This window comes from Somniosus microcephalus, chromosome 6, assembly GCF_052327205.1.
Source record: "Somniosus microcephalus isolate GS21.2 chromosome 6, FLI_Smic_1.0, whole genome shotgun sequence".
NCBI classification, from domain to species: Eukaryota; Metazoa; Chordata; class Chondrichthyes; order Squaliformes; family Somniosidae; genus Somniosus; species Somniosus microcephalus.
In genome coordinates, this window is record NC_140992.1 from 44,771,451 (window position 1) to 44,785,973 (window position 14,523).

The 14,523-nt window shown below is 43.8% G+C and overlaps 1 long non-coding RNA gene across 1 annotated transcript; it reads left to right on the forward strand.

Annotated features, from left to right (window-relative positions):
* The first annotated feature begins 717 nt into the window (after window positions 1–717).
* On the forward strand, window positions 718–11,927 carry LOC147115668 (uncharacterized). Its single transcript, XR_015078583.1, has 2 exons — window positions 718–841; window positions 11,712–11,927. It is a non-coding gene; the product is annotated as an uncharacterized LOC147115668 (long non-coding RNA).
* The last annotated feature ends 2,596 nt before the right edge of the window (window positions 11,928–14,523 follow it).

Sequence of the window (14,523 nt, forward strand, 5' to 3'; positions counted from 1 at the left end):
TAAAATGTAACTGTACATCAGCTTTGAGTAGATTAGAAAAAATTATTTAGGAATGTTATCATAATATTCAGTGCATCAAATTCTGGACTTCTGTTGCCCAGTTTTAACCACACTGTTGAAGATCCCAGCTAATTCTGCTGATTTATGGAAATACTGTATCAGTATCACCAGAAGCATCAGGAACATCTAAAAAGCTTATTATAAGCTTTAGCTGAAATGGTATGAGGTTTGAATTTCTGCAATGATCATAAACTGCAAAGAGAAATCCTAATTCAGCAGAAATGTAGTGTCTCTAATCGTAAAACTTTAATACTGCTGCATCAATTTTAGAGGATTGGCTTGTGCAATTTACTGTAACAAACATAGACGTCAAGGTATACATAACTGAAGAACTGATATAACAAGACTCTGAAAATGTGGCAGATCCAGTTATGGTAGAGACGCTCCAAGTTTCTCTGCTCTATTAAATGTATATATACATCCAATTGACTATATACAAATTCAGCAACATTATCCTGTTATTGCCTATTAATTACAAAACCCTATGGGCTGAAAATAAAATGATCATTACCTAATGAAAAATATCACATGGATCAATGTGCAAGTCCATGTTGCAAGGTTGGAGATTTCTATTCCAATTTTTTGACATAAACTTTGGCATCTATGTTCCCACTGTTTCTGCCTATCTTTAGTAACCCTGATGGCTACAAACACAAATTTTCCAATTATGAATAGCTGAAAACAATAGTATTTTAAAAGTGTTTTATTCATTTTGAACAGTCATTGGTGAGTGCGGAACCTGTAGATGGTAGAAGGATGTACAGCAACACTAAATTTAAAGGTAAAGTTTAAGAAAAGAAACATCATACAACAGTTGGACATAAATAGTGTAACTGATATTACAAATGCCATTATATATATTCTAGAACACAAGGCTAGCTTATTACTTTGGGACCTGCATAAGTTCTAGCCCTTGAAAGTTATTTTCATTTTTCCTATCCTGTAGGGAAGACCAAAGAAAATAATCTTTCATTCCAATCTTATTTATGTGGAGTGTTATCAACTCCTTCCCATTCCCCCCTCAATATAATTTTTTTGCAATAGGGTGGAGTGGTAAATGGCTATAATTCTAGCTTAAGAGTCTGCTATGGTTTAGAACTCTCAATAATGACAAAATATGATCCAGACAGTTATACTGTCATTATGATCAGGAAATATGGGCATTTCCATTTTATGTATGTATTAAAGCTTCCACAGAATTGCAGAAGGTGTTTTCCCGGGCAGTACTATCTACTTCTAGTTCAGATACTATATTGGTACCTCTGCCTTAAGTCTCAACCTCAATTCCACCTCGCAATTTCCAAAGTGAATCCAAAATTCCCAGAACTGGTACTGCTTTCCTGGTGATGAAACAAAGTATAAACATAGGTTGACAGCATCATCATTAGTGATGTGATGATGTTTGCATTAAAAAATACCTATTTGCTCACTATTTAACTGTAGTATACTTGACCGTGGAGTGCTTGATTTCAACAGTGGTTACCAAAAATAGGAAAATGCTGCGCTTCACAACAAGAACATCTCTTACCTTGATGAACACAAATACACCAAAAACTGCATTGGTTGCATTAAAATAAGTGAAAATCTTAATGTAGCCTCAAGGTATTTTTTATAACCAGCAACATTTTCAAAGTACCATAAGCTTGGTAAAGTTGCACATCACTGCAAACATCCAGTAAGTCATTATCCTTAAAATATCTCATTTTAATAACCAAAAGGAAAACTACATTTCACAATTAGAATTACAATTCTAGATAGTTGATTATAAAACTTTAAAGAAAAGGATAAAGTGCCTGGTAGATGTTATGTTGTGTTGGTAACGTTACGTTACATTATGCAGGCAAGAAAAGGCCACCAGCTCACCCCATCTTTTATCTGATCTCATTCCCATGTACCAGCCCTCTTTCTCCCTATCTCCTGGGAAAAGCAAAATGACAGTAATCTGGAGCCAATTTAGGAATCCCCTGTCAAAAATTCCTCTCTGACTCCTCAGATGATCAGGCAAGCCTTGGGAGGTCTTAAACACATTCGTTATTTTCCAGAATAATAGTCTTGTCTTCCATATGGTGTCATCACCTATTTTGCCAAAAAACAGAGGAGAGTGCCTGTGCCAGTTAGCCCCTACCAAGCACCTAGGACCAGAGATTTCCCAACACAATGGGTGTGAGGTGTTTATTAATTACCAATACAGGTTAAAGAGTTGCTTATTACTATTAGTCTTTGAGGAAACTTCAAAGCATAGCTCATTAGCATTTTAACCACCTTTTATCTGTTTTAAAAAACTTGTATGAATACAGTTTGTAGAAAAATTATAAATATATCCCAAAATGCGACAGTCTTTTCAAAGGACTGTAAAGAGTTAGTCTTCACTATCTGCAGAATTCTGTTCCACAAGTCGATCACCCTCTGAGAAGAGTAAAACATTTGGACAGCCAATCTCACTCCCTGCTTCCTCAGTTTATATGGACAACTCCTGGTTCTACCTGACCCCATCACTGCACACACAGTATCTACTTTCATGTTGTCTATGCCATTAATAATAATTTTGAATACCTGTATCAGATCCTCTCTAAATCTGTGGTCTGAAAATACCTGGGCCCTGCTCCACCAGCGTAGGTGTGGTGAAGTGGAACCCCTTCCTGCCCTTGCTCACTCTTCTAATTGCAGTGGCTCATGGCAATTGCCATCACCAATTAAGAGGTAGCATTTGCCCCTTTAAAGGGGCACAACCAATAAGAACTTTAACTTAAACAAAAATTAAAGGAAACTTAACAAATTTAATCAAAATTCTATTTTCCGGTGTGATGAAGCACTCAAGTCCCTCCGGTGCCCACCGGTCACGGAAGGCCTTAAGCATGCTGGTGGACACTGCTTGCTCCATCTCCAGGGACACCTGGGTGCAAATGTAGCTGTGGAAGAGAGGCAGGCAGTTGGGCTGAACGATCTCCTCAACCGCCTGCTGCCTGGACCTGTTAATAGCCACCTTGGCCAGGCCCATGAGCAGTCCTATGAGGAGGTCTTCTGACTTGCTCGCTCCCCTCCCGCAGCGCCCCCCCCCCCATACCAGGTGACCAAAGATCAGGAGCGTGCGACTGAAGTGCAACCAAAAATTGAGGAGCCGCCCCAGCAAATAGTAAAAGAGGAGCTGCAACCTCTCACACTCTGTGTATATGTGGAACACGGACTCCTCCAGCTGCAGAAAATGCAGGTGGCCTGGGAGTCTGTGAACTGACTTAAAAACTTATTGCATGGGACTGCCCCGTGCAACACTCTCCAGGCCAAGTACCCAATAGATAAAGGGAGGACTCCTGTGTAGAGAATCCTCCATTGGGGAACACCATCTCCTCTGGATGGCAAGATGGTGCACCAAGGCATATGCCTGCCCTTGCTCAAGGCAAGAGACCCCATCCTAAATTAGAAGAATGGGATAATTTGCATAGATGAACGGGCCACTGGTGCCTGTAAGCGTGTACCATAAGCAGCTGCCCCGAGTCAATCCACCTTCTAATGTGAAGCAGAATTCGCTTGAGGTCCAAATGAGTTGAAGAAATTAAAAATAAACTCTTCTACTCCTACAACTAGAGAAGGTAATTGATCCTCTCCAGGATTGATTGCATTACTCTAGTAAAGGTTTGGGGCCTTTCAACAGCATCAAAGGGTCTCATGCCAGGTCTCAACTGGTGTGAGATCCACTGAGGCCTTTCAACGGCTTAAAGGGAGTACTCCCCAGATGCCCCATTGACATGGGAGCGGTGGGCAGAAGATCCATCTATGGTCCCCAGCCGGAATTTCAAGGTCCAGTCTAAATGGGGTGGAACCTTAATGGAGCCGGGAGCCGGGATCCGGCCAATAGGGCTCCCCATGTGTAACTGTGGCTTGCAGCCTCTCCAGTCCCAGGAATTTCAGCACCTTACTCCCTCTGAAAAATACAAGCCCATGGCATTAAGTTTATTTCAGTGAACTGAGGCTGAGGTTCATCCTTGTTACTTTTCTCTGCACCTTCTATAGAGCCACAATGTACTTCCTGAGCTGGTGGGGGAGGGGAAGATTTGTACACAGTACTCCAAATGAGATCTTACAAAGCCTCCCCATCATCGTGACCATAGTTTTTACATTGCCCAGGAACCCCCTATTTGCTTTGGCTGTAGCCTGCGGACTTTGTGCTTGAACTTTATGGGAGTGATCAATGTCCAAGTCACTTTATGCTACACTGACTCATGTTATATTCTATACCCCTATTCTGTCCAACTATGTGCACAACTGCCCACTTATCTATATTGAAAACGATTTACCAATTTCACCAAATCCTTTTGTAATTTCTTTCCTGACTGTACTGCACAATCGAGTGTCACCTGTGAATATAATTGCTGTATTGTCTATGCACTCCTCCAGATCATTAATGACAGTAATCCATAGAAAGAGACTTGGCACTGAACCCAGGGGTACCTTACTACCCATTGGGAAGCAACCTTATTTAAAAAACACCCATTGTTTGCAGTCCCTTAGCTAATATTTTTATCCATCTTGTCATTCATTCATCACACTATGAGACCTAATTTTCACACACAGTCCTTTATGAGGCATTTTATCAAAACCTTTTGGGAAATCCAAGTAGATGATGTGTATCCCATCTCCTTGATCCAGTGTTCTAGTAATCTCTTTAAAAAAACTATCAATTTTGTCAAACATGACTTCTGTTTTCTGGAGACATGGTGAGTATCCGCTATCATTCCTGTACATTATACTTGATCATTTATAACATCTCTAATGATGCTTTCCATTGACTTCTTCACCACAGAGGTTGAACCCACTGGTCTATGGTTGCCAGGATTTGATGATGATCTCACACTTCCCTACATTAAAGTACAGTAGCACATAAATCCTGTGTGCTGCTGACTTCCGTTCCAACCACTTTAAATATTACCATACGCCAGTATGGATGCATCTTGGGTGCCTGCTGGGGTGGGGGAGAAGGAAGAGGTGCCACTGGCAACCAATTGGTGAAGGAGAAGCTGGTCATATCAACTTAAAAGATTACAAACTGTTGGTAATTGACCCCATTATGAGGGCTGATATTCTATATTGCTGCTAGCAGACTTCTGGGGTGTCAAGGCCAAAACCCAGGTCTGGACACCCTGCACCCACTTGCACCCTCCATGGACCTAGATGCCAATTTTTTTGTGGTATCCAGATCGCTGAGAGCATAGGAGGTGAGGGCCACAGGAACTCCAGTGGGGGATGCCATCCTGCTGGCCCCACCTCCTACTGACATAATGCACCCTTTATGGATGGGCAGGGCCTTGGCCCACCCAAGACCTCAATAGAAATTCTACAACCAGCGTAGAATCCCGATTTAAATAAGGCTCCTGCTGGAGCACTGGCTGCCCATTTCAAGAAGTGCTCAAAAATCATGTTGGATAGGTCTTGGGCGGCCAGTGGGTGGGACATTTTGAAAAAATTGTTCATCTGCTACCCACTCCATATTTCAGTGTTAACAGGTCAATAGGCAGATGAAAATTGCCCCCTTCACAGGAATGTTTCCAGATCCCACCTGATTATCCAGCCCCTCCGCTGGGGTGTGTCCTAGTTCCTGAGGAAATTTGGGGCTACAGTCTCTCAAACTTCTCACTTTGTTAAATTTGAATTTGGAAACATGTTATATGTACTATTATTAATCCTCTGAAGTTAACTTATAACAAGTAATATGAAAATTTTAGTTTTCCCTGATCAAAACAAAATAATGGTACCTGATTCTTGGTCCTTAAAAAAAAGTCTTATCTTTGGATATTAATTGAATGAAGAAGCTCTGGATGTCATAAACCATGATAATGAATTTCAAGCACTTTTCAATGTCATCAAAACCTAAAGATTCAATTACTGCCTTGTGCCTCCACCAATCATAATTTATTTTTAATAATATACACCAAGTAATATTTATATTTATTGCTAGAGGTTATTTGAAATACTTTCCAAAATTGTCAGTATTGTTCTTTAGTCTTTCAGGAGTTAAGTTTCTGAATAACTGCAGCATAGAGCAGTACAGATAAAAGTGATTCAGTACCTGGATATCATGTGACCAGTACTATAATAACCTTTTTATGGTAGCAGAAGACAGTAAAATATCAATAGAATATATGTCAATTTGAAAATACCATTTTAACACATCACCTGAATGAATGATCCTCTTTTATAGAAAACCACATTACTGTAAATTAACTAGAACTTAAAATAAAACTTATCAAATCAAATTAAAATTACATTGCCCAGGGTGATGATGCACTCCAGTCCCCGCGGCGCCTACCGGTCTCGGAAGGCCTCAAGTGTGCCAGCGGACATCACGTGCTCCATCTCCAGGGCCACCCGGGCGCGAACATAGCCGCGGAAGAGAGGCAGGCAATCGGGCCAGATGACCCCCTTGACTGCCCGCTGCCTGGACCTGTTAATGGCCACTTTGGCCAGGCCCAGGAGCAGTCCCACGAGTAGGTCCTCCGATCTGCCTGCTCCCCTCCGCACCGGGTGACCGAAGATCAGGAGCGTGGGAGTGAAGTGCAACCAAAAATCGAGGAGCAGCCCCTTTAAGTAATGAAACAGGGGCTGCAACCTCTCACACTGAGTATAAACATGGAACACGGACTCCTCGAAGCCGCAGAATAGGCAGGCGGCCTGGGAGTCCGTGAACCTACTTAACATTTTATTGCACGGGACTACTCCGTGCAACACCCTCCAGGCCAAGTCCCCAATAGAAAAGGGGGGGACTCACGCATAGAGAGCCCCCATTGGGGACCTCTGCCTCCGCCGGACGGCAAGATGGCCGTGTCCGGTCGGCAGGCGAAGATGACAAAATGGAGAGTATGCAGGAGCAGCCCGTACAGGAAACCCCTCCGCTCAGAGCTAAAGGGCACGGAGGGCATTTCCCCGAGGCGGCTCAAGTTGTGAGGTGCCGGTTCCCAAGAGGGGTTTCGGGGCCGCGAGCCAATGGGGAATTCCGTCCGAACGTGGGTCAGTTTGGATGGGATCGCCCCACGTGCTTGAGCCTCCTCGATATACCTAGTGGAGTCAGGGCCCAGTGCCGCATTCAGCAACTCGATGGCTTTGGCCGCGCGCCGGACGTTGGCCAATGACAGGCGCTGCGCCAGCTCTTCTGGCGCCATCCAGCCTGCTCCTCCGCCACTGAGCAGGTCCCTGATTCTAGTCACCCTGCCACGCACAGCCCTGCACCCAGTCAACCACCCGAGCTGGCGGTCGTGGAGGTGCGGATTCCTGAGCAGCGGCTCCCGAAGGAGAGCCGCCACTCCTGACGGGGGAGAACTGCGCCTTGAGGCGATGCTGTTCCAGACCCATAGCAGTTCCTGATAGAAGACAGGCAGCTCCCGCAGGTAGGCACGTGTACCGCCCAATTCCGCAAACAGGAGCTGCGTGTCGTAATTGAGGCCGTGCAGCTGACGGAAGAAATACATCGCCAGAGTACACCATTGGGGAGGATTCTCCACATACAGGTATCTCTGCAGCGTCCGAAGACGGAAAGTCGCCGCCCGGGTGCGTAGGCACACCAGCGCCTGATCACCCTCCCTAAGCGGGAGACTCAGAACTGCGGCAGAAACCCAGTGCTTCCTTTTGTCCCAGAAGACGTCGATGAACTTCCTCTGTATCTTGGCGACAAACGCAGGGGGAGGGACCAAAGTGACCAACCGGTACCATAACATGGTGGCCACCAGCTGGTTTATGACCAGCGCTCGAACCCTGTAGGACAACACTCGGAGCAGTCCTGTCCAGCGTCCTAGGCAAGCGGTGACTTTGGCCTCCAGCTCTTGCCAGTTCGCCAGCCAGGCGTCCTCGGCGGGGCTGAGGTAGACTCCCAAGTAGAGGAGGTGCGTGGTGCTCCAGGCAAAAGGCCTGAACTCCTCCGGCAGGGAGTCCACCGGCCACTGGCCCACCAGGAGTCCCGAACATTTCTCCCAGCTGATCCTGGCGGAGGATGCGCCCGAGTAAATCTGCTGGCATTCTCACATCCTCCGCAAGTCGACGGGATCCGTGACCATGAGGAGCACGTCATCGGCGTAAGCCGAGAGGACGACCTCCACGCCCGGCCCTTGCAGAGCCAGTCCCATCAACCTCTTCCGCAAGAGGCGCAGGAAAGGCTCCACGCAGATGGCATATAACTGACCGAACATGGGGCATCTCTGACGCACCCCCCTCCCGAAGTGAAGGGGCGCTGTCAAAGACCTGTTAACTTTGATCAGACACTCCGCGGCAGCGTACAGAAGTCGGATCCGGGCGATGAAATGCGTCCCGAACCCGAATGTGCGCAGAGTTCCGAAAAGATACTCGTGATCCACCCTGTCGAACGCCTTTTCCTGATCCAGGGAAAGGAGGGCGACCGACAGACCAGCCCTCTGGGAATGGTGGACCAGGTCCCGGACCAGATGGATGTTGTCGTGAATGGTCCGGCCCGGGACCATGTAGGACTGGTCGGGGTGGATCATGTGGGCCAGCACGGTGAACCTGAATGAATGATGCAACCATTGTATTATTAAAAACATTTAACTACCTTTGTTTAATTTCAATGGGGGGAAATGTAAATTTATTAATTTTGTGCTCCAGGTGCCCAGTAGTAGGCCCCAGTGAACATTACCGTGGCCACAGTCATTGCCCACCATTTTCGAGGCACTACTGCCCCATTGCCACCAGGCGGAGGGCTGTAAGCTCAGCCCAGCCCATAGATTTTCCACTCGTTTCTAGTCCGATGGGCAGAAAATCGAGCCCATCTAATCTTCTAATCATCAGTGTATTATTATGTAAATTTGGACTTCAGTTGAAGGCTAATAAATTATTAGCCCAAGGATAAAGGGCAGAAAAGTTTTCTGAGGAGAATTGTTTCCCAATTTTGGTGAACTTAAATACAAAGCAACCCACCATCTTATAACATCAATAAATGTATCCCTTTGTCTCCATTCATTTGTTTTGGGTGCATCTGGCTTGTTGCATCTCTTCCACCATTTGTAGCCTCTCGTCTACTCCAAAGGTCTATTTGATTTATTTTGGAGTAATTTCTTCTGTGAACAGTTTAAGCAGTAGTTTTTAATGTGTGAAAAGTTGTTTCCGACAAGTTAAAAAATATATACTCATGTGGTGAGTAACTTACAAAACATTGCTTTAATTTATGGGTATATAATAAAACATATACTGACTGAACTTGTCATGCATAATTGGTAAGCTCGTGCTCTTCCAGTTGAAGGAGTAACAAGAAGATTTTACTCCATTTGCTAATTTTAGCAAAAAATTAGATGTGAATATAAAGCAGGTACTAAAATGTACTTTTTTGATAAAATTAGCAGGGAGTAAAATACACCCCAAGAGTGTTTTTGATATCCAAAGCCTTTGATTTCTGCACTGTTTCCTATTCAAGTAATTTCTGTAACAGAAGGTGCAGTAATTTTCAAATTTTTGCCCAAACACGGCAATCAATATTTATTAAATTATACTTTTAGATTACATTTATTTAAAAACTGCAAATGTCACAAAATATTAGGCAGGTTATGACATGTGGTTTCTGATTTTAGTGGGCAGCTGTATGCCCTATTGATAGTGGAACACTCTTAGTGAAAACTTATTACTTAGCACCTGCCCAGTAATACTGTAAGCTATTTTCTAAAGCTAAAGGCTCTTTAGCAAATCATGCTAGCATTATGATCCAAGGATTTGGGGATGACGATATTTAATATCCATTCCCCAAATCCGTAATGCTAACTAGCATCTGTTACCTGTGACCAGATTTGAGATCTGGTCATAGGTAACAGTTTGGGAGACAGAAAAGTTTTGTTTAACTAGACTTTTGTAAATAGAACATTTATATCATTTTCTACTAAGGAGAAAAAGTGGGACTTGGTAAGAATCATCATTTATTTGGACTTGGCCAAAAAGGTGCTTGTGTCAAGATTTAATATTTAAAGAGAGAGATAGAACTATTACAATATAATGATTTCCATGATGTTCAATATTAGCTTCTGCATTGAATATGAGTAATTGTCATTTAATTTTTTTTTTTGGGGGGGGGGGGTTATTGTTAGAAGATTCTTTTATAAATGGGCTCTGAGACACCAAAGTCACTACTAATTCATTCAATTCATCCCTGAATATAATTAGCCAATAGTCACATTTATAACAAAACTGAAACAAGAATCTTCACACTCCTAGCTTACCAGGTCCAATATTTTGATACAGCAGCATAAAGAATGAAATTTGCTTGCCTTCATTATGCCTGACGTTGCCTGCTGCTGACGTATTATTTACTGATTATATTTCAGCAATGTTATCACTTCCAGTTTGTCAGGAGCAAGTCAAGATTTGCAAAATGGTAGATTTATCAATTATTTAAGAATTAAAGTTGTATAATCCTGTTATTTTTTAAATTGTTTAGGTGTGGAATTTTTAATTATTTGTATTTTGAAGCATAAGCATACTCTTGTTTTCTAAAGCTGCCAAATACAAAGAAGTAATGTTACAAAAACTTTAACTTACTGTAATTTCAGTAGTGCTTCAGCAGAGTCACTTTATTATGTGCTTTGTACACTGAACTGGAAAATGCCATTTAGGCATGGGTATACCTTTATTTAGCAGTTTTCAAAGTAAATTAAAGTTATTATTTGCTTTACAGTTTTTTTTGCATTTGTCACTAATGTAATTAACTTGAAGATTGAAATAAGTGATCTCTAAGTTACTGAACAGTAACAGGAGAATTTCTTTTAAGTAGATTGTTTCTATAATATAACAGAGTTCATGTTTTTCTGAATAATCGAGCACCACTAGAAAGAACATCATTTATGGCAGGTAGCTGAGAAATTTCATTAAAATAAACTCTAGGCATATCAAAATTATGCATTTTGAGCAGTTAGCACAGCCTACAAAAAGATGAGGACAGGCTCATCTCATTAAAGGAGAAGAAATAGTGGAATTAGCCAGAATCTAATTACAAGCCGTGCTATCTAATGTAAAAACATGTCTGTTTTTTCACTCTCATTCATTTTGACTAGTAATTAGTTTTGGCCTCTAAAATGCCACCCTTTAATCATCCAAACACAGATGTGATTTGCTGTGCAATTTAATCTTGCTTTAATGAAGAACTAATGGACGCATCGCAAATTACTTTCTCTGTTGGAAAAAAATTCTATTTCCTGCTTTCAAAAGATCAAGAGTATCTTTGATAATAGCTTGAGCAGCCCTGGCAGCTTTGCTGCACCAAGCAAACAAGCTCTTTTACTCTGCTCACAATTCAATAGAAAGAGGCTACAATTAGCAACAAAGCAGTGAAAACCCACCACCGCAGCAGAAGTGCTTTCCATGTCTCAACCCCAGCAACCATTGCCTTGTTAGAGCCAAGGCTAAGTGTCAGTAATGAACAATGCACTGTGATAAATTACTCCCCCAAAACAGCTGTACTGCTAATTTTCAATTATACCTATAAATGGCTTGTAGATTGGGGGAAAATGGAGTACGCACCAAGAAGAGAAAACACTATTACATTCAGACTATTTGCCTGTTTGTTTTCTGTAAAAGAGCATTTTAAGTGACAGCTAACTTGTAAAGTATATCTTGAAGCTTACTTTATGTTTTATGAAGATTGAATTGCTAATTCTTTTCTCTTTGTATTTCAGCAGTTTACATTCACATCCATATTTTGAAGTCATGTGCATTTTGATTACAAAATGCTAGTGGGAGGAGTACATTGAGGTATCTTGGCATGGTTGCATTTGCACTGGGATGCTGTTTTTAATGTCTGAAGTCATTTGTTTGTTCTTGGTCCCTGAGGTTCAGTTCTAAACTGGAACCATTTCATTAAACTGTGTGCATCACTGCAGAAGTTACATTTAGCTGGATCTCTTGTGAATTATTAATTCCACCCTATGATTATTTAGTTCTGTCTATAACATGCAGCTTTCACTGTTCAACACGCATGTAGTCCTGTGTTGTTGCTTCACCAAGTTGTCACGTCATTTTCAGGTATACCTTGTGCTGCTCCCGGCATGTTCTTCCGAACTGCTCATTGAGCCAGGTTTGGTCATCTGGCTTAATAGTGATGGAGGAATGAGGGATATGCTGGGCCATGAGGTTACAGATTGTGGTGGCATATAATTCTGCTGCTGTTGATGGCCCACAGCACATCAGTTTTGAGCTGCTATATCTGTTCTTAATGTATCCCACTTAGCATGGTTATAGTGCCACACAACACAATGGAGGGTGTCTGCAGTGTGAAGACAGGATTTGGTCTCCACCAGGACTGTGCGGCAGTCACGCCTACCTATACTGTCATGGATAAATGCATCTGCAGCAGGTAGATTGGTGAGAATTATGTCAAGTAGGTTGTTCGCTCATGTTGGGTTCTCTCACCACCTGCCACCAGCCCAGTCAGGCAGCTCTGTCATTCAGGATTGGGCCAGCTCAGTCAGTGGTGGTAGTTCAAGCTATTCTTGGTGATGGACATTGACGCCCCACACCCAGAGTATATTCTGTGCCCTTGCTACTCTTCGTGTTTCCTCCAAGTGATGTTCAACACGGAGGAGCACTAATTCGTCAGCTGAGGAAGGGCAATCTTAGGCAGTCCCTCGGAACTGAGGATGACTTGCCTCCACATTAAAAATGAGTTCGCAGGTGACTGATTAGTCCAATGTGGGACCTACAGTCTCTGTCACAGGTGGGGCAGACGGTGGTTGAAGGGGCGGGTGGGTGGGGTGCTTGGGTTGACGTGCGCTCCTTGCGCTTGGCTTCTGCTTGCTCCTGGCGAAGAGACTCGAGGTGTTCGGCGCCTTCCCGGATGCTTCTCCTCCACTTTGTGCAGTCTTGGGCCAGGGATACCCAGGTGTTGATGGGGATGTTACACTTTTTCAAGGAGGCTTTGAGGGTGTCCTTGAAGCGTTCCCTCTGCCCACCTGGGGCTCTCTTGCCGTACCGGAGCTCTGAGTAGAGCGCTTGTTTTGGGAGTCTCGTATCAGGCATGTGGACAATGTGACCCGTCCATCGGAGCTGATTGAGCGTGGTCAAAGCTTCAATGCTGGGGATGTTGGCCTGAGCAAGAACACTGACGTTGGTGCACCTATCCTGCCAATGGATTTGCAGAATCTTGCGGAGGCAGCGTTGGTGGTACCTCTCCAGTGCTTTGAGGTGCCTGCTGTACATGGTCCATGTCTCTGAGGCATACAGCAGGGCGAGTATCACTGCCGCTCTGTAGACCATGAGCTTAGTGCCGGGTTTGAGGTACTGGTCTTCAAACACTCTCTTCCTCAGGCGACCGAATGCTGCGCTGGCACACTGAAGGCGGTGTTGGACTTCGTCGTCAACGTCTGCCTTTGTTGACAGTAGGCTCCCGAGGTATGGAAAGTGGTCCACATTGTCCAAGGCCTTGTCGTGGATTTTGATTATCGGGGGGCAGTACTGTGTGGCGGGGCAGGTTGGTAGAGGACCTTTGTCTTACGGATGTTTAGTGTAAGGCCCATGCTCTTGTACGCTTCGGTGAAGGTGTTGACGATGGTTTGGAGTTCGACCTCTGAGTGAGCGCAGACGCAAACGTCGTCTGCATACTGTAATTCGACAACAGAGGATGGGACGACCTTGGATCTGGACTGGAGGCGACGGAGGTTGAACAGTTTCCCATTTGTTCTGTAAATTAGCTCCACTCCAGTGGGCAATAGGTGGTAATCAGCAGGAGGTTTCCTTCCCCAGATTTGACCTGAAGTTACGAGACTTTATCAGGTCAGGACTCAATGCTGAGGATTCCCAGGGCCAATCCCACCCCCCAGTGTATACCACTGTTCCCCCACCTCTGGCGGGTCTGCCCTGCCGATGGGACAGAACATGCCCAGGGATGGTGATGGAGGAGTCTGGGATGTTGGCTGATCGGTATGATTCTGTATTACTATGTTTGACCAGTCTTGGGACAGCACTCCGAACTTTGGCACGAATCCCCAAATATTAGTGAGGAGGACTTTGTAGGGTCGACTGGGCTGGGTGTACCTTTGTCGTGTCCTGATTTAATGCCTAGGTCACAGCTGAGTTAACTATGATGGTGTGGGACTGGAGTCACATATAGGCCAGACTGGTTAAGGACAGCAGGTTTTCTTCCCTAAAGGACAGTAGTGAATCAGTGTTTTTTTTTAATGACAATCCAACAGCTTCATGGTCACTTTTAATGATACCAGCTTTTTATTTACAGATTTTTTGAAAACTGAATTCAAATTCTCAAACTGCCATGGTTGGATTTGAACTCATGTTTTCTGGATTATTACTCCAAGCCTCTGGATTGCTAGTCCAATAACATAGCCACTACACTACTGTACCCATCAATTGAACCCTCCTTTTTCCTCTCTGTCCTCTTCTGCATCTCTCTCTGTCTTCTTCTCTTTTGGCTGGGAAATAGTGGATGGTATTACGTGATGTGATTGGGAAAGGAACCACTGACAGCTGCAGGCTGCA